The sequence below is a fragment of the Rhinolophus sinicus genome, chromosome 17 (genome assembly GCF_057876585.1).
Source record: "Rhinolophus sinicus isolate RSI-liver-muscle chromosome 17, RSI-T2T, whole genome shotgun sequence".
Classification (NCBI taxonomy): Eukaryota; Metazoa; Chordata; class Mammalia; order Chiroptera; family Rhinolophidae; genus Rhinolophus; species Rhinolophus sinicus.
In genome coordinates, this window is record NC_142517.1 from 5,056,929 (window position 1) to 5,081,420 (window position 24,492).

A 24,492-nucleotide genomic window follows, 5' to 3' on the forward strand; every position below is an offset into this window, starting at 1 on the left:
ATAAATACTGGGTCTTTATAATGTAAGGTAATACAATATAATATAACATAACATAACATAATAAAATATAATATAAGACCTGGTCTTATACTATATTATATTATATAAGACCAGGTCTTATATTAATTTTTGCTCCGAAAGATGCATTAGAGCTGATGGTCTGGCTAGGTCTTATTTTCAGGGAAACATGGTAGATTGAAGACAACAAGCTGCCACTGAGCTACCAGAGGGGCAGCCAGATGTCTCAATTGGTTAGAGCACAAGCTCTCAACAAGGTTGCCGGTTCAATTCCCACATGGGATGGTGGGCTGCACCCCCTGCAACTAAAGATTGAAAACAGGGACTGGACTTGGAGCTGAGCTGCTCCCTCTACAACTAGATTGAAGGACAACAGCTGGAGCTAATGGTCCCTGAAGAAACATGCTATTCCCCAACATTCCCCAATAAAAATAAAAATTAAAAAAAATTTAAATAAAAGGAAAAAGATATATAGAGAAAAAGAAAGGTCTATAAATGGTAAATCAACTTTAAAAGGCCAAGTGAAGTAGTGGGCTTGTCCTAGTGGACAAAAAGACATATTTCAAAGTTATAGCAATAAAAAGCAGTGTGCCATTGGGACAAAAGTAGAAAATATATCAGGGAGACAGAATAGAAAATGCAGAGCAAAACCCACATCTATATGGAAATTTAATATCCAATAAAGGTGGTGGCAAAAATCATAAAGGAAAAAACAGATTGTTTAGTAAATAGTACTGGGGAAATTGTAAGTATATCAAGCAAGATAAAATCGAATCTCTACCCAACACCTAAATAATAGTGAGTTCCAGATGGATTTAATACTTACATGAGAAATGTAAAACTATGAAGTTAATAAGATATATAAGGGAATACCTTTATGATCCACAGGTAGGTGACGACTTATTAAAAGTTTAAATGTACAGAAAAACCATTAAGTTTGATTACATGAAAATGAAGGACTTTTGTTCGAAAAAAGGTCAGTGCAAAGATAATAGATGACAAGGGGAGATTTTGCAATGAATAAACCAACAAGCTACTAAAATGTAGAACAAGAAATGTCTTCAAGCCAACAAGAAAATTTCAACAACCCTAACCGAAAAATGGATGGAAGCATTTACAGGGAGGAGGCCAGGAAAGGTGACCTGCATTGGAAGACGTGCTCAGGGCCATTACTAATCAGAGAAATGCAAACTAATACCACAGAAAATCACTTTACACCTATTAGCCTGGCACAAATTCAAAAGCTGACTAATGCCAAGGACTGGCAGGAATGTGGGGCACTGGGACCCTCATGCAGCCTCGGCTGGTAGGAGTGAAAGTTGGGGGCGGCCATTCTGGAGTACAGTCTACTCAAATCAAGCCAATCACCCCTATGACCTAATATCAGAATTGCTGGGGTCATAGGGGTGATTGGCTTGATCAAATTTTTACACAGCGCATGGTGGAGACCTGCTTTATAATATTTATTGCAATAAGCCAATCACAAAAAGGACAAATACTATACGATCCCACATATATGAGGTCCCCAGAGGAGTCAAATTCATAAGAGACAGGAAGTAGAACAGTGGGTGCCAGGGGCTGCGGGGGAAGGGAATGGGGCATTAGTGTTTAATGGGAACAGAGTTTCAGTTGGGGAAAATGGAAAGTTCTGGAAATAGACGGTGGTGATGGCTGCACAACATGAATGTGTTTAGTCCTGCTGGATTGTACTTAAAAATGGTAAAACAGTAAATTTTGTTATATGTATTTGCCCAAAACAAAAAATGGAAAAAAAAAAGTTTAAAGAAAGGCAAAGTTGGCTAATTCACATTAAAATTGCCCTATACCTCCTTTTTAAAAAGAAAACAGTATTCACTGCAGCTTTACTTATAGCATCAGAGGGTTGAAGGCAACCCTGCCATAGCTGAGCTCCTACGCATATACCAATGTTATAAAGTAGTGCTGATCTCTTACTGTCACAGAACAAAGCACATCACGGAGATTGTCTCATTGAATGCTCACAGCATTCAAAAGGGGGCTGTTATTTCTGTTCCCATTTTAGAACTCAAGAACTCTAAAAAAGAGGTTAAATAATTCACCCCAAATCTCACGCCTGGAAAATAAGAAAACCAGGATCAGACCACAGAGTGTAGGATGTTTTTTACCATTATACTTTCCAATATAGCTATTGTCATCGATGAAAATGAACTGGAATTCAGACACATTTTTATCGTCACCAAAATTTCCAAACTAAGCACTCCTCTTTCTTTAGAATTCAAAATTAAACCTCTTCTCAGGCTCAACACGTCCCATCCCAGAGATTTTATTAACTTGGGGTCTATTTTCTCTTCAACTCATAACACACTGATTATCTTAGTTAACAATAAACTCCCTAAATCTTGTGACTAAAGTGGACAACCTTAGAAATCATGCATGATGAAAAGTGCTGCTTTTAACCCTGCTTCATTTCTGAGCACGGAACTGATGACGAAACCAGCTGAGGCAGCACCTAATGGAAGCGTAATATTCTAATAGGGGGTCTTATTTTAAAGCAAACTCTGTAGAAAGGATGGCTTGTACAACCCCACTGAGACATCAAGACAGCTTTGGTGACTGTGCACTTTGTCCGTAAAGACAATAGTTAAAGAGAGACGACAGTTAAAGAACGCATCCTATCTGGATGCTAAGCAGTAAATGCACCCTGTGGGAACATGTCACATGAAGCAAATAATCCTTTAGGAGAGGGGCCCCAATTACATGGGGACATCCATGGGGTTTGCTAGCATTTTTCACTCATCTTCTCATAAAATAATTAATGAAGCGAAGATTAAGACTCACATTTTTCCCTCTCGGGTCCTCGGGCTGAAGGTTTGCCGTAGCCACTGTCACAACCGGTGGCTCTCCTGGGCCCACTTAACACAGAAAAGGCTTTGTTAGAGGATTTAGCCTCCTGGCCTGAGCGCCTTGAGCTCCGACAGCCACTTCACTGTGGCAGTGCTGTTGCCATAGTTACCAGGCCCTCCCAGGGTGCTTTCCAGGTTACAGACATTGCTGGAAAACAGAGGAGTTCCTTGGTTTCTATTCGCACAGTTTCTATTGGTTTTATTCTTAGATTTAAAAAAACCATCGTGACCCTCTGACATCCAAACATTATGCATCTCAATTCTGGTGTTCGAGAGCACAGTATGGCCTTATCAACAGCCATGCCCACAGCTTGGCTTGCCAAATGAGATTTATGCCTTTACATAAATGTCTTCATATTATGTCTATGTCATGTCATAACATGACATGGCAGGGTGGGGCTTCCTGCCAGGGAATCTCGCGACGAGTTACCTCAATAAGGAAAAAAATACACTTCTGTTCAAACATATATTACTGATATAACAAAGTAAAAAAAAAAAATAGTGGCCAACTGAAAACCATAATTTATTTTTTTTATAATTTTTTGTAAATTATAATTTACAAATTCTTTTCCAGGAATCAGATTACTCAAGGTGAGGCACAGATGTACCATATTGGGTACTAAAGGAAAGCCAAGGTCTGCAAGGTCATCAGCATCACTCAAGTAGCTCTCAGGGAGAGCCCGCCAGCAGCCAGCCCCACACACCAACCATGGTGAGTGCAGTACTGCACGAAGACAGGACCATTCCATGTGGGCATGGAATCTCAGCCATCGTTATGAAGTCAGATAACCCCGTCTACAAAACAATACCAGAGCCGGTTTTTACCTTGGAATTTTACAAAACCCTACAACAAGGCCTGAGGACAACATGAACCCAAGCCTAGAAAGAAAACTAGGTGCTTTTTCTACATGAGTAAGACTTCAAGGTGAAGGGTCATCAAGGAGCTGGGCCTATCATAGTAAAGAGCACCAGCTTGGAAGCCAGGCTGATCTGGGGTAAATCCCAGCCCCTTGTAGGGAGAACTCATGGTCACTCTCCTTGTGGCAACATGGGAAGGATAATACCAACTGTGTGACTTAATGAGATACTGCAGGTGATGTGCTTGACACGACACTGGGAACACTAAACATTCAATGAGTTGTAGCTGTAATAACAACGAGAAGAAAGAAAGTGAGAGAGGAGGAGGAAACGGAGAAAGGAAAAATGACAAGAAGTGCTGCGTCCAGCGCAGACAGGAGGCCTAGGGCTGAGGGGGAAGGGTGGGAGATTAAGAAAGACACAGAGACAGGAAAGCTGGGATCAGGAGGTCCACTGTCCATGGATGGCAGAGCAGTGGCGCAGTTTTTATTTCTCACACGGTTTTTATAGTCTTAGAACAATTGCCTATACAAGCTCGTATTAGTAGAACAAGCAATTATTAGAAGAACAAACTGTTCTGTGAATATGCAACTTTGTATGTCTATGGCTGTAATTGTGTTATCTTGTTCTTTCTGGGGGAAGATGTTGAGGTGAGGCCTCCCTTGAATGACCTTGCAGGCTGTAAGGTCCTTGTCAGTGTATATCCTGCTCCCCACATCTCCCCCTTCTCTTTTGGTTTAAGCCATGGTCTGTGAGTCTCGCATATCATATCAGAAAATATATTTAAACCGATCACCCTTGTCTGTCAAAAGTGTCATGAATGTAATAGTTACTGTTGCATGTACTTTTCCAGGGGACAAAACCTTTATGTTGAAACTTACTGAAAAGAATAGATGGAGAACTGATGTTATCACATCAAGAATTACTCACATCATTGAATATAGCCACAGAGGTAGAAGCTCTCCTAGCCGGGGGGAAAGTGGGGAACTACGTCCACCTCTATCAACACCGTGAGTAATTAGATGACCCCTATGTGGCTGTGCCTGTCTTAGGTTGTTCCTTCATTGAGGAATCTTACCCGTCATTGACTAACCAGCCATCTTTTTGGGGTCGAGTTCTCCAGATGGCCCCTATGTGGCTGTGCCTGTCTTAGGTTGTTCCTTCCTTGAGGAAGCTTACCCGTCATTGACTAACCAGCCATCTTTTGGGGGGTCGAGTTCTCCAGATGGCCCCTATGTGGCTGTGCCTGTCTTAGGTTGTTCCTTCCTTGAGGAAGCTTACCCGTCATTGACTAACCAGCCATCTTTTGGGGGGTCGAGTTCTCCAGATGGCCCCTATGTGGCTGTGCCTGTCTTAGGTTGTTTCTTCCTTGAGGAATCTTACCCGTCATTGACTAACCAGCCATCCTTTGGGGCCAAACAGGGAGACAAGGTGTAAGCACAAAGGTGAAGTAAAGTCCCCGAAAGGATCAATCTCACACTTTTCTTTCTTATTAGGAGGCCTAGGCACGAGACTCTCTGCTGAGTATTTGTAAGGTTTTATGCCCTAAGGCTGTATTTGTGTTATCTTGTTTTTTTCTGGGGGAAGATGCTAAGGCGAGGCCTCCCTGGATGACCTTGAAGGCTGTAAGGACCTTGTCAGCTTACACCCTGCTCTCCACAAGAAAAAGAGAAAGAAAAAAGAAGGAAGAGAAAAAACAGATGAGGCGGGGAGGGAGGAGGAGAAGGCAGAGGAGGAAATACATGTAGGAGGAGAATGACCAGCCCTGAGGTGGAAGAAGAGGAGACAAAGGGAAAGAATCAGAAGGAAGAGGATTGGCGGGATTATTTACAATGTCATGTCATGTGTGAACAGAGATGGAGAAGATGAGTCTTGGCCCCAAGTTATGGAGTGACTAGGGTTCAAATCCTGACTCTAACATGCATATATTCATGACCCCTGAAAGATCTCTGTTCCAGAATTTACCATTTGGCCTTCTCTTCAGACCATATAGGTTCATTGTTTTGCTTATATAAGGTGTGATCAAACAATATGGTGAATGTTTAAATTTTAAAATATTTATTACAGTAAAAGACACATGACCTTAATCCCTCCCAAAATACTTCCCCTCTCTTTGAACACACCTATCCCATCATTCTTGCCACTTTCTGAAGCAGTTCTGGAAGTCCTCTTTCATGAGTGTCTTTAGTTGTGCTGTTGTGGCTGCCTTGATGTCCTAAACTGATTCAAAATGTTTACCTTACCTGGTCATTTTGCCTTTGGGGAAGAGGCAGAAGTCACACAGTGCCAGATCCAGTGAATAAGGTGGGTGAGGACACACCATAATGTTGGTTTTGTGTGTTGTTGTTTTTTACAGAAATTGCTGTACCAGATGCAATGTGTGACACAGAGCCTTTCCATTGTGATAAAAGAAATATGGTATGTGCTGCTGCCCAGTGCCATCCAATGGAAAGGCAGGGATCTTCAATATGTGAAGCAATGCTTTGAACCTTACTAACAATGTGTGACGAGTTTCAACTTGTACGGTGCTGTCAGTTGGTTATGAGCTAAGGTTGAGAGAAGGTGTGTTTTAAAGTGTGCTGTAAATTATCTTCCATCATGACAACGCTCCATGTCACACATTGTTTCTGGTATATGGTGATTTCTGTCAAATAAAAACATTACGGTATGTCTTCATCCACCTTCTTCAGTGGATCTGGCATGCAACTTCAGGCTCTTCCCCAAAGTCAAAATGATTCGGGACATTGAGGCAGCTACAATAGCGCAATCAAAGACACTCACAAAAGGGGACTTCCAGAACTACTTCAGAAAATGACAAGAGTGATGGGATAGGTGTGTTCGAAGTGAGGGGGAGTATCTTGAGGGGAATTAATGGCAATGTGTCTTTTACTGTAATAAACTTTTTTTAATTAAACATTTACTAAATTGTTTGATCACACCTTGTAGTTTGACAAAAGGAAAAAAATCCACCCAAACCACCGTCCACTTAAACAGGAACATTAGGTAGGAGAAAAAACAAGGCTCCTCCTGGAGGTGGGTTTGGAAATTCTCAGTGTCCCTTGCCCATTTTCGCTCCTGTCTCTGCAGAACAGTCATTCTGTTCCAACATCTTCTCCAGAGTATAGTCAAGAAGGAGGCCTCAGAGGCGGGGTCATAACTCAGAATTACGTGGGACCACTTAACCACTTAACTTGGACCACTTGGGACCAAGTCCGGCCATCCTTATAAAGTTGGCTCCTCCAAGTGCCACCAAGCAACAAGGGGCAGTAAAATAGGATATTGGCCGGACTTCAAGGCACAGGAAACATAGGAGGTCATCTGCTGCCTTTGGCAACATGTGTTGCCTCTAGAACTCGGCCTGGGAGGTGAGGGGTAAAAATTACAAAAGAAACAGGCTTAGGAACCAATGCTGCCTTTATTTTAATCTTTTACTGAGACATTTCCGCAGAATATTTTAAGCTAAGCACTGGGGTTATTTCCCTGATTCCAGGAGCAGGGTAGCTGTGCCATTTTAGGAAATTAGAGGGGCAGATCCAACTATGTGTGTGTAAGTGCCTGTAAGCTAAGCATATGAAATACAATTCACGAATTGTTAGAGAGCAACTCTCACTTTTCACACACATTAAACACATTATTCAATAAAGATACATACTGGCCAAAATAATAAAGAACTGCATACATTCAAAGCCAACAACATAACTTGAACAAGTCTAAGAGTATACAGAGAAATAATGTCTGGGTATTGGCCATCTCAGTGAAAAGCTCATAATTTAGTTTAATCATTTTACAGTATGCCTGAAATAATTAACACCTAACATTACAACCACTAGGTGACATGGTCACTTGGGTCTGCCCAGAATCTTCATGGACTTCAGATTCTCATAGACTTGGCTTGTTCTCACTAGCTGTTGTCACTGCTTTTCAGACCTGACTCCTCAATGCCTGGCCACCCCGAGTGCTGGGTACTGCTCCATATATGATCGCCATGCCCATGCCAGCAGTATGCCCAGATACTTTTGTGTTCCCAAACCAACGCATTTCAGGATTCTTTTGGTTCCTGAGACCTAGGATCTGGGGTTACTTACCCTTCAGGTATATTAACCATGTCTTATTTCCTGTGGTCTGATGCTTTGACATCTGGGGCCTTGCTGACCCTGGAAAGACTGCCTGCCAACCCCAGGGTTAGCCAACTCCTAAATATAGTCAACAACCAGCATGCTTTTCACAGGCAAACCAATTAGTACAGATCCCACACACTTGACCACTTTCTTTCATATTCCAGCCCACTACTCCCTGCTCTAATCACTCTGGGGCCAAGTACCAGACAGTTGGGAACGGTCCCTATGCCCCCGAGTCCACTGAAATTATTCAAATTAGCCCCTTCTAAGCCTCCTCACCCTGCCTAAGCTGTTCCTTCCCACAGGAACCATGATCAAGGCTCCTGACTACAGGTTTCCCTTTGCTTCTGCCTCCTGACCCACCCTCATGCTCCCTGTGTCTCCCCCCCCACATGGTGTGATGTGCCCCCTCCTTTGGGAACCATGAGCAACAATCTATAATTTCAATGGCAACTGTCTCCTGATCTGGTGGCCTTACTGAATCTCAAATTTTCTATTAATACACTATATTTTAAAACATCAGGCAACCAAAGTTTTCCTGGAGGGACGAGAGAGTAAAGGATTGAATGTTCATTTCTGGAACCACACAGCTGTGGGCAAAGTGATTCACTGAGAGAATGGAGTCTTACATCTTACAAAGTCATAAGTCTGCACCAAGGTTTTCAATCCAAACCAAATTTCACTGTCTTTTTAACTCATAGTAAAATGTATAATAATACAAATGTGTCTTCATTTTAGTCTTTCCTTAAATGAGCAAACATCGCCTTATCATCTGTATGAAATGACATCCTCACGCCAGCTTCGGTGTACACACAACTAGTCAATCACTCAACACAGATTTGAGTACCTACTGTATACACTATTCCAGGTCCAAGGATACAACAGTGAAGACAAAAGACAAAAGACAAAACTCTCTCATCCCATGGAGTTTATCACCAGCGGGTAAAACAGACAGTAAGCTGAATAAACAAATGCTTGGTAGGGATTCGCAGGAAAACAAAGCCGGTAAGGGAGATACTGAGTGCCGTTATCTCCCAGGAGGACGGGGGCTTCAGACTATTTTATATCATCATCGAGGAATCATTCAGATATCGGAAAATTCACTCAACTGTCCAACCCTATGATTTCTAGTGTTCAGAGTGGTCCCATCGTCCCCACTCTCTGCTTCTAGGATACTTTCACTACCCACGCCCCAGCACCCCCCTTCCCAAGAAAACATCCCCATTTAGCAGTCACTCCACAGTACCCCGTCCCCACCCCTGGAAATCACTAATCTACTTTCTGTCTCTGGATTTGCCTGTTATGGACATTTCCTATAAGTGGAATCCTACAATATGTGTCCTTCTCTCAATTAGCCTAAGGTTTTTAAGGTTCACCCATGTGTCAGTCCTCTATTCCATTATGGATGAATAATATCCACTGTATGGCTACACTGTAACTTGTTCGTCCACTCACCAGTTGATTGAACATTCGGGTTGGTTCCACTTTTGGGCTATTGTGAGTAATGCTGCTGTGAACATTTGGGTACAAGTTTTTGTGTGGACATAAGTTTTCATGTTTCTTGGGGATAAACCTATGAGTGGAATTGCTGGGTAATATGGTGACTCTATGTTTAATGTCAGGGGAAAGAGCTCCATTTTAAATCAAGTGGTCAAACGAAACCTTACAGATGACATTGGTAAGATGACACAGGAAGGAGGTGACCTAAATAAGCCATACATGGAGATGGGGAGGGGGGCGGGGGGTGATGCCAGGCTGAGAACAGCAACTCAACTATGGCCCGAGCGTAACGGGGAAATACAGAGAAAAGACCAGCACTGGAAAACACAGCCTCGTCATGTGGATCCTGTTGGACATGCAGAGGAGTCTGGACTTCATGCTAAAAGCAACAGACAGGAAATGAAGGCTTCCAAGCAGTGCAGTGACATGATAAGGTTTGATGTGGCCGATGGTAATGGACTGAACATGGGTAAGCCTGGAGGAGATGTAGTCAGGTAAAATTCCCAGTTCTCTCCATGACATTGAAGGAAGCATCCAGGATCACCTAACTGTGCCACATTTGGCTATCATAACATCCAGATTTAAGTCCCAGCTCTGCCACCAACTCTATTAAATATGAAAGACATAAACACTCATGGTAACAACAAATACACCTGAGTGAGCCAAACGTGACACAATCAGACCAGTCCAAATTCAGCCACATTTATACACAGGTGCTATAATTATTTCAAAGATGATCCATATTAAAAGGGTTTATTTACCTTCCTTTCCCTGATGAGTCTTTTTTTTAACTTAAAAATTATTTCAATCAAATGAATGAGATTATGTCACTTCTCTTAAGAGGCAAAGCAACTCTAGTACATACATGTATACATGCACATGTTATGTCCACACATAAACATACAATCATTGCAATTTTTCTCTCCACTAAACGAACATTTCGCCAAGGTAATATTTTCCCTTGGAAAATTCCCAGTGGGGAGCAGGTTTCCTTCTATGAATGAAACAGGACTTTGAGCCAAATTTAATTAGCCCTTCAAGGTAGCTAACCTTAGCTGACATCAAGAGTACACTGGGCACATGAAATGTCGGGGTGTGGAATTAAGCCCTGGTCATTCACAAAAGGTGAAAGCATTCACACAAGACTCTACAAAGTGGGAAAGAAAAAAGGTTGTATTCAAGTTCGGAAGAGAGAATTACTGGCAGACTCCTTTGTCAGGGCAGAGCGTGACAGGCAGCTGCACTTAACGTCAGGTTAGCTCTTTCTTATATAGGAAAAGGGGGCTCAGTCAGGCAGGTCTGAAGGCTGACATCCTTCCTGGAGTCTGATCTGTTTGAAGACGATGCTATCTCTGGATGCTAAACTAGGATTCTGCCATCGGGGCCTGGGACTTTACCAGAAAATATTGCAAGAGAGTTGTAACTTGGATTCCAGGGTCTGGGCACCTGAGGATTAAGAAATTGTTTTTTCCCAGGTTAGGATATTGTTAATTAACGAGGTATGGGTTTACATGAGAAAGGGAACAAACAGTTCTTCAGTTAATCAGTGAGGGGAGAAGCAAAGAGAAAACAGATTAATATCAGGGTGGATCAAACTGCAAACAAAGTCTAATTACAGGTGGCTAGATAGCGAGCTATGCAGTGAGTCACACTGCAAACTGGCTCAGTCTAACTGTCTTATTGACACCCTGAATCTTACCCTTACAGGAAAGAGGACTCTTAGTCCTCTAATATACTTTTTTTTTTTCATAAGGAAATAAAACCTTATCTGCATTTGCATCTTTGAAAAACATCTTCCATTATTGTCACTTACGAAAACAAATCTTTCCATTTCTTAGGTTTATTTCTAGTTTCTTCCTTTGGCTTCCCCAAGATAAATCAAAGAAACTTTTAACCAAGAATAGATGTCCACAGAGAAAGGACTCTGACATGAAAATGATCACAATCTTTTGGAAACCATATCCACCATCTGTGAGCATTTCCCTGTGTGACTGAAGGAAGACCCAGTGGCTCAGCGCACTGCCGTCAAGAGAACTGAGCACTTGAGCTGGAAGCCTCCTGCTCAGTGTTTCCGTCTCCTGGTATTGTTTTCTTCAGACACACACCACAAAACCCATCCATTTTCCCATCTTCACTTCCTGACATTTTCAGAATGAGGGCTGCTATTGATTTTGCCCTTAAGCAAAGTATGTTATTTCAATTCAAAAATACAATCTTATCAACAAAAAGAATGGCTGGGCACAACAGCAATCTCTATACTTGTCATTAATGATTTAAAACCAAAGATTGGAACCCCAAGAAATCACAGGGTTTCTGCCCAGAGAAGCTGCGTTTCTTTGCATTGAGTTGATTAGATGTATATGGCCGCCATAACTGTCAACTTCCCTCCAGCTGTAGGCAGGAAGAGTAGAGACCACACACGCAAAACCCCAGTATAAGTTTGCTTTTCATTTGTAAAGCCTGTTCTTTCTTTACTTCCTACTCCTTTAAATCAATTAGGGAAAGAACCTCTGGCCAAAAAAATGAAGACAGAAAGCCATGCAGCTGAAATCAGTGTCTCCAGAGTCAGTCTGATGCAACAGAAGCAGCTCTTTTGGAATTACCGCTGTAGCCTCAGACATCTCAAAGTAGCACTCAGCACTAAATGAATCCATGAGAGTCCGACTGAAATACAGTGGCCAGCACAGAGGGAGCACTTGATGTGAGGTCTTTGCACCTATTCACTCATTTATCCCTGGAAACACTGTCAAGTAGATGCTATCTTACCCATTTTACAGATGAGAAAACTGAGGCATAAAAGAGTTGTGAGATTTGCAATAACTTGCCAAACATCACAAGCAGCAGCAGAACCAAAAATCAAAAGTGAAGCTGTCTGACCCCCAAATACTTGCTCACAACTGCCAGACTATGATGTCTGCCTATGCGTTGGCATCAGGAAAATGTGGAAATAGACTTTAACCGAACTGTTTGTCCTTGAAGTCTGTGTATGAATCATGAAGGGAAAACACAATGGTTTGTTGGGTGTTTTAATACTGAAAAGTGGGGTAAGAATTTGATGGACCTGATACCTGAAAAATCTCTGTTTGGGAAATAACTTTTAGCCAAGAGTTACATTGAAACTATCTAATAATTTCATGTTGTGGGGACCAACCAGTAGAAATGGACATGGCCAAGGCATTGGAGCAGGATCCCGGAGGCCCCTGGTGAAGATGAGGGCTAACCCTTTAGAGGCTGGATTGTGAGGCCGTGGAGAGCAGGGTGTCCCAGGGAGGAGCCAGGGCAGCAGACCACTGACTGAGTGCCACAGAATTGCTAATCGATTTGGCCAAACCAGTGCGTCCCAGCGCAGGTCAGCACCTCCAACCCACCCCGTCCTTACTGCAGTGTTGTCTGCCACCCTGACCTTTGGTAGCAACTGCTCGCCTGCGTTGCACACCCACTCGGAGGAGATGAGTGGATATAAAACTTTAAAAAACACTGGATCCCCACAAAGTTCTCTTTTTTCTCCAAAAGATTCCCACCGCTCAAGAAAAAGGCTCCAGACTATCCTATGGGCTTCATGGAAATGTTGTTTATGGTGGACCCAGATAATTAGTCCAAACTTCCACAAGGTCCCAATTAATAATTAGTTCAGTGGCAAAGGTTGATAACACGGAAAATGTACGTGAATTGCTAACATCCAGATGATGATTTTCTGATTTTTAACAGTCATGATATGACAAACGCTGTGTCCCAGAGTTACGGGCTGACTCTCAGACTTCACTGTAGCAGGATGTGACCTACATCAGTGGCCAGCAAGGCTCTGCCGACCCTGCAGACGCCGTCTGGAGAATGTAAAAATTCTCCCATCAATGAAATCACCCCGGCTGTTTGGATAGGAAGCCAATAAGCCTGACTTTCGGAGTCACACAGTGAGTCTGAGTCCTGCTGCTACAACTCACTAGCTTGGTGACCCTAGAGAGGCTACTTGACTTTTCTGAACCTCTAGTTTTCCTCACTAGAAATTCAATTCTGTAAAAATAACACTTAGGTGTTAAGGTCATTGGAAGGTTAAATAAGACAATATATGAAAAATCTTTTCAAGAGTATCTGGCACATAGTAAATAGTAAGTATCAGTTTCCTTTTCTGACCACGAAATTCATTTAACACTTATGCTCAAGGCACTGTGCTTCAGGTCGCAAAGATGAATGACATATGCATTCTGTCCCCCAAAACCTGCGATCTAAATTCTCCTACTTGGAGTTCCAGTGAAGATGGCACAGCAGGTAAACACTGTGCTCACCTCCTCACACGACCACATCAAAATTACAACTAAATTACAAAACAACTGTCACTGAGAAGCACCTGAAATCTAGCTGAACTGATATTCTACAACTAAGGACATACAGAAGAAGTCATCTTGAGACTGGTAGGAGGCGCAGAGATGTGGAACAGACCTGTGTGTGATCATTGAAAATTGGGAGGGATATCTCAGCAACATATATCCCTCCACCCCAGAGGAGCAAGGGGTCCCAGCGCCACACCAGGCTACCGAGTCCAGGGTCCCAGTGCCAGAGAGAGAAGCCCCCATAATTTCTGGTTGCGAAAACCAGCAGAGATTGTAGATGAGTGAGACAGAAGGCAGCTGCATTCCCAGGTGCTTCTCTTAACAGGACCGCGCACGGACTTAGCTATGGAATCACTGGCTGTGAGCTCCAGCACTAGGGCAGCAGCTGGAGAGGAAACAGGGACACATGGGGGCCTGAGTTGTCTGGCTTCGGGATGGGGGCTGGTGGGGTAGCTTTCTCCCGGACTGAGGAGCTGGCAGAAGCCATTGTTCCTTTGTTGAGCCCTCCCCTCCCGGCATGCAGATGCAGGCGGCCACCATATCTGAGTCTCCATCAAGCTGGCTGATGGCGTTCATTCACCACACCCAGGTGATTCTGAGACCCTGCTCCTCCTAACTTTGGGGCACACCCAAGCCGCTTCCAGTGGCTTTTTCGTACAAACCGCACACCTTGACTCATGATGCAGACTTTCCTAAGGTCTCTCAAAGGTTCGAGGAACCCAAACAATCAGCATCTGGCTTGAGCGTGTCCCTGTACCTCTGGCAGAGCAACTGGCCTGGTTAGTGGCTTGGCCTCTCAAGGCACTTCCAAGCACAGCAGGGGTGGTGGTCATCTGTGTTTTGCTTTGTGTCTCCTGCCAGGTGGCCCCAGGTGGGGAATGGGCTGCAGCTGAACTTGACCTGCAGTGCATCCCCTCCCTGGTGGCCCTGGAGCTGATGCACCCTGTGGCCAGCTTCAAAATAAGCTGCAGCATCACCCAGCCACCTCCAAGGACAAAACACTCAAGGGGCAGATTGAGCAGGCACCAGATCTGCTGAGGCAGATCTTCCTCTGTAGGGTGAGAACCACAACTCCTCCACTGTAGTCATGGCCAGTCCTCACAACCAATGAGCCCAAGGGTCAATCCTTTTCAATGACATGCCAACAGTAACTAAGGCTCAACTACAAAATGAGGGCACACACACACACAGGGACACATCTTGAATGCATAGCTCAAGTGACAAGGAATACTGCACCACTGAGCCCCACACACTCCAACTCCAAAAGGCCACTCTACTAAGACCAGGACACATAGCAGCCCTACCTAATACATAGAAACAAACACAGGGAGGCAGCCAAAATGGGGAGACAAAGAAACATGTCCCAAATAAAAGAACAGAACAAAGCTCCAGAAAAAAAACTAAACAAAATGGAGACAAACAATCTACTAGATGCAGAGCTCCGAACACCAGTTATAAGGATGCTCAGTGATCTCAGGGAGAACTTCACACAGAGATAGGAAACATAAAAATGGAGATGGAAACCATGAAAAAGAGCCAGTCAGAACTAAAGGATACAATAATGGAAATGAAGAATACATTACAGGGAATCAATAGATTAAATGAAGCAGCAGAATCAACCAGTGATGTAGAAGATAAGGTAGCAGAAAACACCCAACCAGAACAGCAAAAAGAAAAAAGAATCCAAAACATTAAGAGTTTAAGGGGTCTCCGGGACAATATCAAGCATATCAACATTCGCATTATAGGGGTACCAGAAGGAGAAGAGAGAGAGCAAGAAATTGAAAACCTATTTGAAGAAATAATGACAGAAAACTTCCCTAACCTAGTGAAGGAAATAAACATACAAGCCCAAGAAGTGCAGAGAGTCCCAAACAAGATGAACCCAAACAGACCCACAGCAAGAGACATCATAATTAAAATGCCAAAGGTTAAAGACAAAGAGAATCTTAAAAGCAGAAAGTGAGAAACAGTTAGTTATGTACAAGGGAGCCCCAATAAGACTGTCTACTGATTTCTCAACAGAAACTTTGCAGGCAAGAGGGACTGGCAGGATATAATCTGAGTGACGAAAAGCAGCAACATATAACCAAGATTACTCTACCCAGCAAGGCTGTCATTTAGAATCGAAGGACAGATAAGGAACTTCCCAGACAAGAAAAAGCTGAAGGAGGTCATCACCACCAAACCAGTAATACAAGGGCTCTTAGAGGGACTTCTTTAAGATGGGAGGGGGGTTAAGGACGGGTTAAAGGGGAAGGGATTAAGTACAAATTGGTTGTTACACAGTAGTCCTGGGGATGTAGGGTATAGCATAAGGAATATAGTCAATAATATTGTGATAACTATGTATGGTGTCAGATAGGTAGTAGATCTATCAGGGTGATAGATGGGAATGGGGTTGGGGGCAGGGTGAAAAAGGTGAAGGCATTAAGAAATACAAATTGATAGTTAATACAGTAAGGGGAATATAATCAACCGTGTTGTAAAGATCATGTAAGGTGCCAGATGGGCACTGGACTTATCAGGGGGATAATTTCATAGACTGTGTAGATGCCTGACCACTGCGCTATGTACCTAAAGCTGAAGTAGAATAATATTGAATGTCACCTATAAATATAAATATATACATTTAGTCACTACATACCTATATATAGTCACGGGTTGCAGAGCACAACATAGGGAATATAGTCGATGGTATTATAACAGCTATATAAGATGTCAAGGGGGTAGTAGCTTGGGGGAGGGGAATTATCACTTTATGAGGGGTTTAAATGTCTAACTATTATGTTGCTTTGTACACCTGAAACTAATAAGAAAACATTTTTAAAAAGAATGAAATCTTGCCATCTGCAACAACATGGATGGACCTAGAGGGTATAGTGCTGAGTGGAGTACGTCAGGCAGAGAAAGACCAGTGTCATGATTTCACCTATAAGTGGAATTTAAGGAACAAAATAAACAAAGAAAACAGAAAGGAACGCATAGATACAGAGAACATTTAGATGGTTGCCAGATGGGAGGGGAGTTGGGGGTGGGTGAAAAAGAGGAAGGGATTAAGAAGTAGAAATTGATTGTTACAAAGTAGTTACAGGGATGTAGGGTACAGCATAAGGAATATAGTCAATAATATTGTAGTAACTATGTATGGTGTCAGATGGGTACTAGATCTACTGGGGTGATAGATGGGAGGGGCTTGGGGGCATGGTGAAAAAGTTAAAGGGATTAAGAAATACAAACTGATAGTTACAAAATAGTCATGGGGATATAAACTATAGGGAATATAATCAATAATATGGTAATAACTATGTATAGTGCCAAGTGGGTGAGGGGTCACTTTATAAATGTATATAATTTTCTAACCACCATGCTGTACACCTGTAATTAATGTAAAATAATATTGAATGTCAAAAAAATAAAATGAAATGCAAACAAATATATAAATTCTACTATTTGGTATTTACTCAAAAGAAATCAAGACATTTGTATACAAAAAGACTTGTCCACAAGGGTTCATGGAAGCTTTGTTCAAAATAGCCAAAAACTGGAAACAACTCAAGTGTCTATCAACAGATGCATAAATAAACAAACTCTGATAATCCCCTAATGAGCAATGAAAAAGAACAAACTGCTGACACCGGCACCAAGGAATGAATATCCAAATCATTTTGAGAAGAGAGAGAGGTCAGACAGAAAAAGAGTAAATAGTTGTTTTATTCACTTATATGAAGTTCTAGAAAGGGAAATGTGTCAGAAAACAGTAGTGGTTGCCTGGTGGTGAGTGGAGAGGACGGATTCACTGCAAAGGAGCACAAGGGAATTTTATGGGTTGATAGAAATGTTCTGGATCTTGATGGGGTGTCCCCCACATATTGACAAATGTGTCAATATACACATTAGTCAGAACTCATCAAACTGTACACTTAAAATATGTGCCGTGGTATAATAAGAAATATATCTGTCTTTGTCTGCAGTTCCTGGCACAGAATTCCTAAAACCGGTGGAATTTCCTGAGTAATAAGACTGTCTTTTGTTATTTACAATGAGCGCCTCTGGATCATGAGATAAGTCATAAGGGGTAGAGAGGATTTAAATAGCTTTTAGGTTGGTGCAAAAGTGATTGATTGCATTGGCAAATATCTTCTCCCATTCAGTAGGATCCCTTTTTGTTTAATTGACGGTTTCCTTTCCTGTGAAAAACCTTTTTAGTTTGATGTCATTCTACATGTTTATTTTTTCTCTTACTTCCCTTGCTCAAGGGGATATATTAGTAAAAATCTTACTCTGGGTGATGTCTGTAAAGTATCTTCCTACATTTTCTTCTAGGAATTTTATGGTTTCAGATTTTACATTTAAGTCTTTAATACATTTTGAATTTATTCTTGTATATGGTGTAAGGAGGTGGTACAACTTCATTTTTTTGCATGTGTCTGTCCAGGTTTCCCAGCACCATTTATTGAACAGACTTTCTTTACCCCACCGTACATTCTTGCTTCCATTGTCATAGATTAAATGACCATATAGGCATGGATTTATTTCTGGACTCTCTATTCTGTTCCATTACTCCAACCAAAATGCCCATCAGTAGATGACTGGATTAAGAAACTGTGGTACATTTATATAATGGAGTATTACACAGCCATAAAGAAGAATGAAATCTTACCATTTGCAACAATATGGATGGACCTAGAGAACATTATGTTAAGTGAAATAAGTCAGACAGAGAAAGACAAATACCATATGATCTCACTTCTATGTGGAATCTAAAGAAAAGAATAAATGAATGAACTAATCAGAAACAGTCTGAGAGACATAGAGGAAAAACTGAGGGTTGCTAGACAGGCGGGGGGGTGGGGATAAGGGGGAAGGTGAGGGGATTCGAAAGCACAGTCAGTAACCACAAAATGGCCATGGGGATACAAAAGTCAGTTTGGGGAATGTAATCAATAGTGTTGCAAAGATTTTGTAGGGTATCTGATGGACACTTGTTTCATTAGGGAGACCATTTCAGGGATAATGTAGATGCCTGATCACTGCACTTACACCTGAAGCTGAAGCTGACAACTACAATTTTATATGTATGTGTGTGTGTGTGTGTGTGTGTGTGTGTGTGTATACACATACATACATACATATATATATATATATATATATATATATATATATATATATATATATATTTACAAGAAGTGGAGTACAGCATTAGGAATAAAGACAGTGGGAATGTAATGGCTGTGTGCGATGTCAGAGGGGTAGTGGATGGGGGAAGGGGGGTTGTCACTGTGTGAGGGATATAAATGATAAATGTCTAACTATTACATTGTTTTGTGCACCTGAAACCAGAAAAAAAAAGTTTTAAAAAAAGTAATTGTAGTTTTTGCAATTATCTTTAACCTTTTAAACCACAATTACTTTTGTACCAAAGTAATAGTTGCCAAAAAACTGACCACGATTAGAAGGTTAGAACTTTCAGGAAGAAGTAAAACTGTCATTATTTGCAGATGGCATGATACTATATAGAGAGAATCCCAAAGATTCCACCAAAAAAATTTAGAACTGATAAATGAATTTAGTAAAGTAGCAGGATACAAAATTAATATTCAGAAATCAGTTGCATTTTTATCCAGCTATTAACAAACTATCAGAAAGAGAAATTTAAAAAACAATCCCATGTAGAAGTGCATTTAAAAAATACCTAGCAATAAATTTAATCAAGAAGGTAAAAGACTTGTATGGAAAAAATTATAAGACATTGAAGAAAGAAATTGAAGAAGATACAAATAAATGGAAATGTATACTGTGCTCACAGATAGGAAGAATTAACATCATTAAAATGTCCATACTGCCCAAAGCAATCTCTGTCAAGTACAATGGCATTTTTCACAGAACTAGAACAAATAATCCTAAAATTTATATGGAGCCATAAAAGACCCCGCATAGCCATGGCGACCTTGAGAAAGAAGAACAAAGTTATAGGCATCACACTCTCTGATATCAAACTCTACTACAAGACTATAGTAATCAAAACAGTGTGGTACTGGCATAAAAATAGACACATAGATCAATGGAATGGAACGGAACGGAACGGAACAGAATACAATAGAATAGAATAGAACAGGGGAGCCCAGAAATAAACCTGAGCCTATATGGTCAAGTAATCTACAACAAAGGAGGCAAGAATATACAATGGGGTAAAGACAGTCTATTCAGTAAATGGTGCTGGGAAAACTGGTCAGATAATGCAAAAAAATGAAACTGGACCACCTTCTTACTCTATATACAAGAATAAACTCAAAACAGATTAAAGACTTAAATGTAAGACCTGAAATCATAAAATTCCTAGAAGAAAACATAGGCAGTAAACTCTCTGACATTGCTCTCAGTAATATTTTTTTCTGATATGTCTCCTTGGGCAAGGGAAACAAAAGGAAAAATAAACAAATGGGACTACATCAAACTGAAAAATTTTTGCACAGCAAAGGAAATCAACAAAATGAAAAGACAACCGACTGAATGGGAGGAGATATTTGCCAGTGATAAATCTGATGACAGGTTAATATCCAAAATTTATAATGAACTCATACAATTCAACACCAAAAAACAAACAATCCAATTAAAAAATGGGCGGAGGACCTGAATAGACATTTCTCCAATAAGGACATAAAGATGGCCAATAGACATATGAAAAGATGCTCAATGTCACCAATCACCAGAGAAATGCAAATTAAAACCACAGTAAGATACCATCTCACACCTATCACAGTGGCTATCATCAACAAATCAATAAACAAGTGCTGGCGAGGATGTGGAGAAAAGGAAACCCTCGTGCATTGTTGGTAGAATTAAAAATTGGTGCAAACAATGTGGACGTTCCTCAAAAAATTAAAAATAGAGCTTCCATATGACCTAGCAATTCCACTTCTGGGTATTTATCCGAAGAAACACAAAATACTAATTTGAAAAGATATGTGCGCCCCTGTGTTCACTGCAGCAGTATTTACAACAGCCAAGATATGGCCTAAGTGTCCACCAATAGATGATTGGGTAAAGAGCTGGTACATTTATACAATGGGATATTACTCAGCCATAAAAAGAAATCTTACCTTAACAATATGGATGGACCTAGAGAACATTATGGTAAGTGAAATAAGTCAGACAGAGAAAGACAAATACCATGTGATCTCACTTATATGTGGAATCTGAAGAACAAAATAAACAACAACAACAGAAACAGACTCATAGGTGCAGAGAATAAACTGATGGTTGCCAGATGGGAGAGGGATTGACGGGACGGGTGAGAGAGGTTGAAGGGATTAAGAAGTACAGATTGGCAGTTACAAAATAGTCACAAGGATGTAAAGTAAGCATAGGGAGTATAGTCAATAATATTGCAATAACTATGTATGGTGCCAGGTGGGTACTAGACTAATCAAGCAGACTCACTGCATAAACTACATACATCTCTAACCACTGTGCTGTACACCTGAGACTAATATAAAATAATATTAAACGTCAACTGTAATTTAAAAATTTTAAAAATGTTTAATGTTAGAACCTTTAGCCCCACCACCACCCCCACCTCCAGGCAAGGGAGAGGAGCTGCAGATTGGGTTCAAGCACCAATAGCCAATGATTTAATCAGTCATGCCTGTGTAATCAAACCTGGATAAAAACCATTCAATAAGATGAATTTGGAGATTTCTGGTTGCTGAACACACAATGCCATGAGAGTGGCGCCATGAGAATGGTGCACCCCTACTGCACAGGGGCTATGCCTCCACACGTGGGACTCTTCTGGACCTTGCCCTGTCTACCTGTTCATCTGGCTGCTCATTTGTATCTTACAGAATAGATTGTAATCAAAAGTATTACGCTTCCCGAAGCCCTGTGAGTCGTTCTAGTGAGTTGTCACTAGAGGGCGGGTCATGAGAACCCCGGGATTTGTAGTCCACCAGACAGACATGCAAAAATCCTGGGACCCCACTTGCAGTGGCATCTGAAGAGGGCGCAGTCTTATGGAACTGAGCCCCTAACCTATATAGGATCTGAGCTAACTCTGGGAGTTAGTGTCAGAACTTACCTATAAGACATCCAGTGGGTGTCAGAAAATTGGAGAACTGGTTGGCACTGGGAAAACAGCACAGGTACATATTATTGCAAAAATTAAACCTCAATGAAGTTAATTTAAAAAGAAAAACCTGCAACCATGCACAGGATTTTCAAACTGTACTCTGAATTGAATCACTTTGTGGAGGAGGGGTGTTAAAGTCCCAGTAAATACACTGAGAGCAGCTCACCTTCCTTCTGATTTTTATACTGGAGGTACATTTGAACAAAGAGATCGATGACTTGAAAAAATAAAGAGTTTTTCTGAAAACCACTGATCAGGAGGAAAGAGCTGTCATCATGCGAGAGGCTAGTGAAAATGCCCTGAGTGGTCAGAGTCCGGAGTAAATACTTTATGGTGAGAATGCTGAGGAAAGCATGATGACATATGTGACATCAAGCTGGGCCTTAACATGTAGGTAAGATTTAGGCATATGGGCATTCCAGCTCGAACAAGCAAAGATTTTGATAGCACCAACAGGATAGCGTTGGGAGTACATGACGTTCTGAGAAGCCACATATCACCCCAACAAGGAGCACATCCATTTGCCTGCGAAGCTGCCATTTGGGCTCATCAGGGACAGATTTCTCGCTCCCCTTCCACCCACAAACTGGAGGCTACAATCACCTGAAAGCTCACTCACACATCTGCTTGGGCTGGGCTGTTGGCCAGAACCCCACACACAGCCTCGCCAAGTTGCCTGGGTTCCTCACAACATGGCCACTGGGCCCCAAGGGCCAGCATTCAAGGGGAGAAAGCCAGGAGGGTGCTGCATCCCCTTATCTAACGGGCACTGGGAGACCATATAGCATCACTTCTGCCACATTCTCGTTATTAGAAATAAGTCACTAAGACCTACCCATTTTCAAAGGAAGAGAAATGGGACAGCACTTGTGGGCTTGTTGGAAGAGACCCACATGTGTGAAGAAACTCCCTCTAAAAGACATGGAATAGGAAACAAGTTCAAGGACGATAGTTCAAGAGACACTGTGGAAGGTGAGTTAACAGGGCACAAGGCTGGTAAACAGGAGTCAAAGACAATGCCAAGAGGAGTTCCAGTCAAGATGGCACAATAAGTAAATGCTGTGCTCACCTCCTCTCACAACCACATCAAAATTACAACAAAACTATGAAACAACCATCCCTGAGAATTACCTGAAATCTAGCTGAACTGTGTGTGACCATTAAAACTCGGGAGGGATATCTCAGCTACATAGGTCTCCCCAGAGGAGAAATGGGTCCCAGCCCACACCAGACTCCCCAACCCGGGGTTCCAGTGCCGGGAAGAGAAGTCCCCATAATTTCTGGCTGTGAAAACCAGCAGAGATTGTGACTGAGTGAGACGGAGGGAGGCTGGAGTTCCAGCCGCTCCTCTTAAAAGGACCGCGCGTGGACTTACCTGCAGAATCACTGGCTCTGACCTCCAGCGCTGGGGCAGCAGCTGGAGAGGCAACAGGAACACATAGAGGCGAGGGGTGAGAACTGAGCTGTCTGTCTTCCAGGTGGGGGCTGAACAGGCAGCTTTCTCCCACACTGAGGAGCTGGCAGAAGCCATTGTTTCTTTGTTGAGCTTTTCCGCCCTCCTGGCGTGCAGACACAGGTGGGGGCTATATCTGAGTCTCCATCAAGATGGCTAACACCATTCATTCACCACGCCCAGGTGATTCTGAGACCCCTCCCCACCTAACTTTCGGGCACACCCAAGCCACTTCCAGTGGCTTTTTTGTACAAACCACCCAGCTTGGCTCATGCTGCAGACGTTCCTCGGGTCTGTCAAAAACTTGCAGAACCGAGACAAGCAGCATCTGGATTGGGCATGTCCTGTACCTCTGGCCGAGCAGCCCTAAGCCCGGCACTAGCAGCAGCCGGCCTCGGTTTGAGACTTAGCCTCTGTCGTGAGGGACGGCCTGCGGGGTCTCAGCTCCCGCTCCCCACATAAGAACGCAGGATATGGTGAGGCCAAAAAGGAACACCCACAGAGCCAAAGGCAGGGGAGTCATATCACTATAGTCTCACTGGCAGCTGGGTTGGAGGGACAGGAAGCAGGAGCCACACTGTCTGCAACCCACCACCCTAACTGCGATCCGCGTTTGCCAGCCACCATCTTCTTGCTAGCCCCCATTTCCTGCTAGCGTAACCACAGCAGTTATATTAGTGGCCAATGGCTCACTGATTACAGCTGATGGCCAACTAGCCACAGCTGATGGCCATCCAATCACAGTTGATGGTCATTTACTACCTGAGCCAGCACCTTTCCACGTGAGGCTGAGAGCCTAGAAACTGTACTCCTGGCTCTGTCCCCACACTCCAATCCTACAGGGTCTCACCTCACAATCTACGCGACAAGCGTCTTCTGCGAGGGGCCCTGTGCGAGGAGCCTGGAGGTGAATGCAATATCCTGGACACAGCCAGGCTCTCTGGGCACAGCCAGGGTTTCTCAGGGCACCACCAGTCCTTCTGGGCACAGCCAGACTTCCTGGGCTTCTTAGGGTACCACCAATCTCTCTGGGCACAGCCAGCGCCTCTCAGGGCACTGCCACTCTCTCTGGGCACAGCCAGACTTCCTGAACACAGCCAGGGCCTCTCAGGGAACTGCCACTCTCTCTGGGCAGAGCCAGACTTCCTGAACACAGCCAGGGCCTCTCAGGGAACTGCCACTCTCTCTGGGCACAGTCAGACTT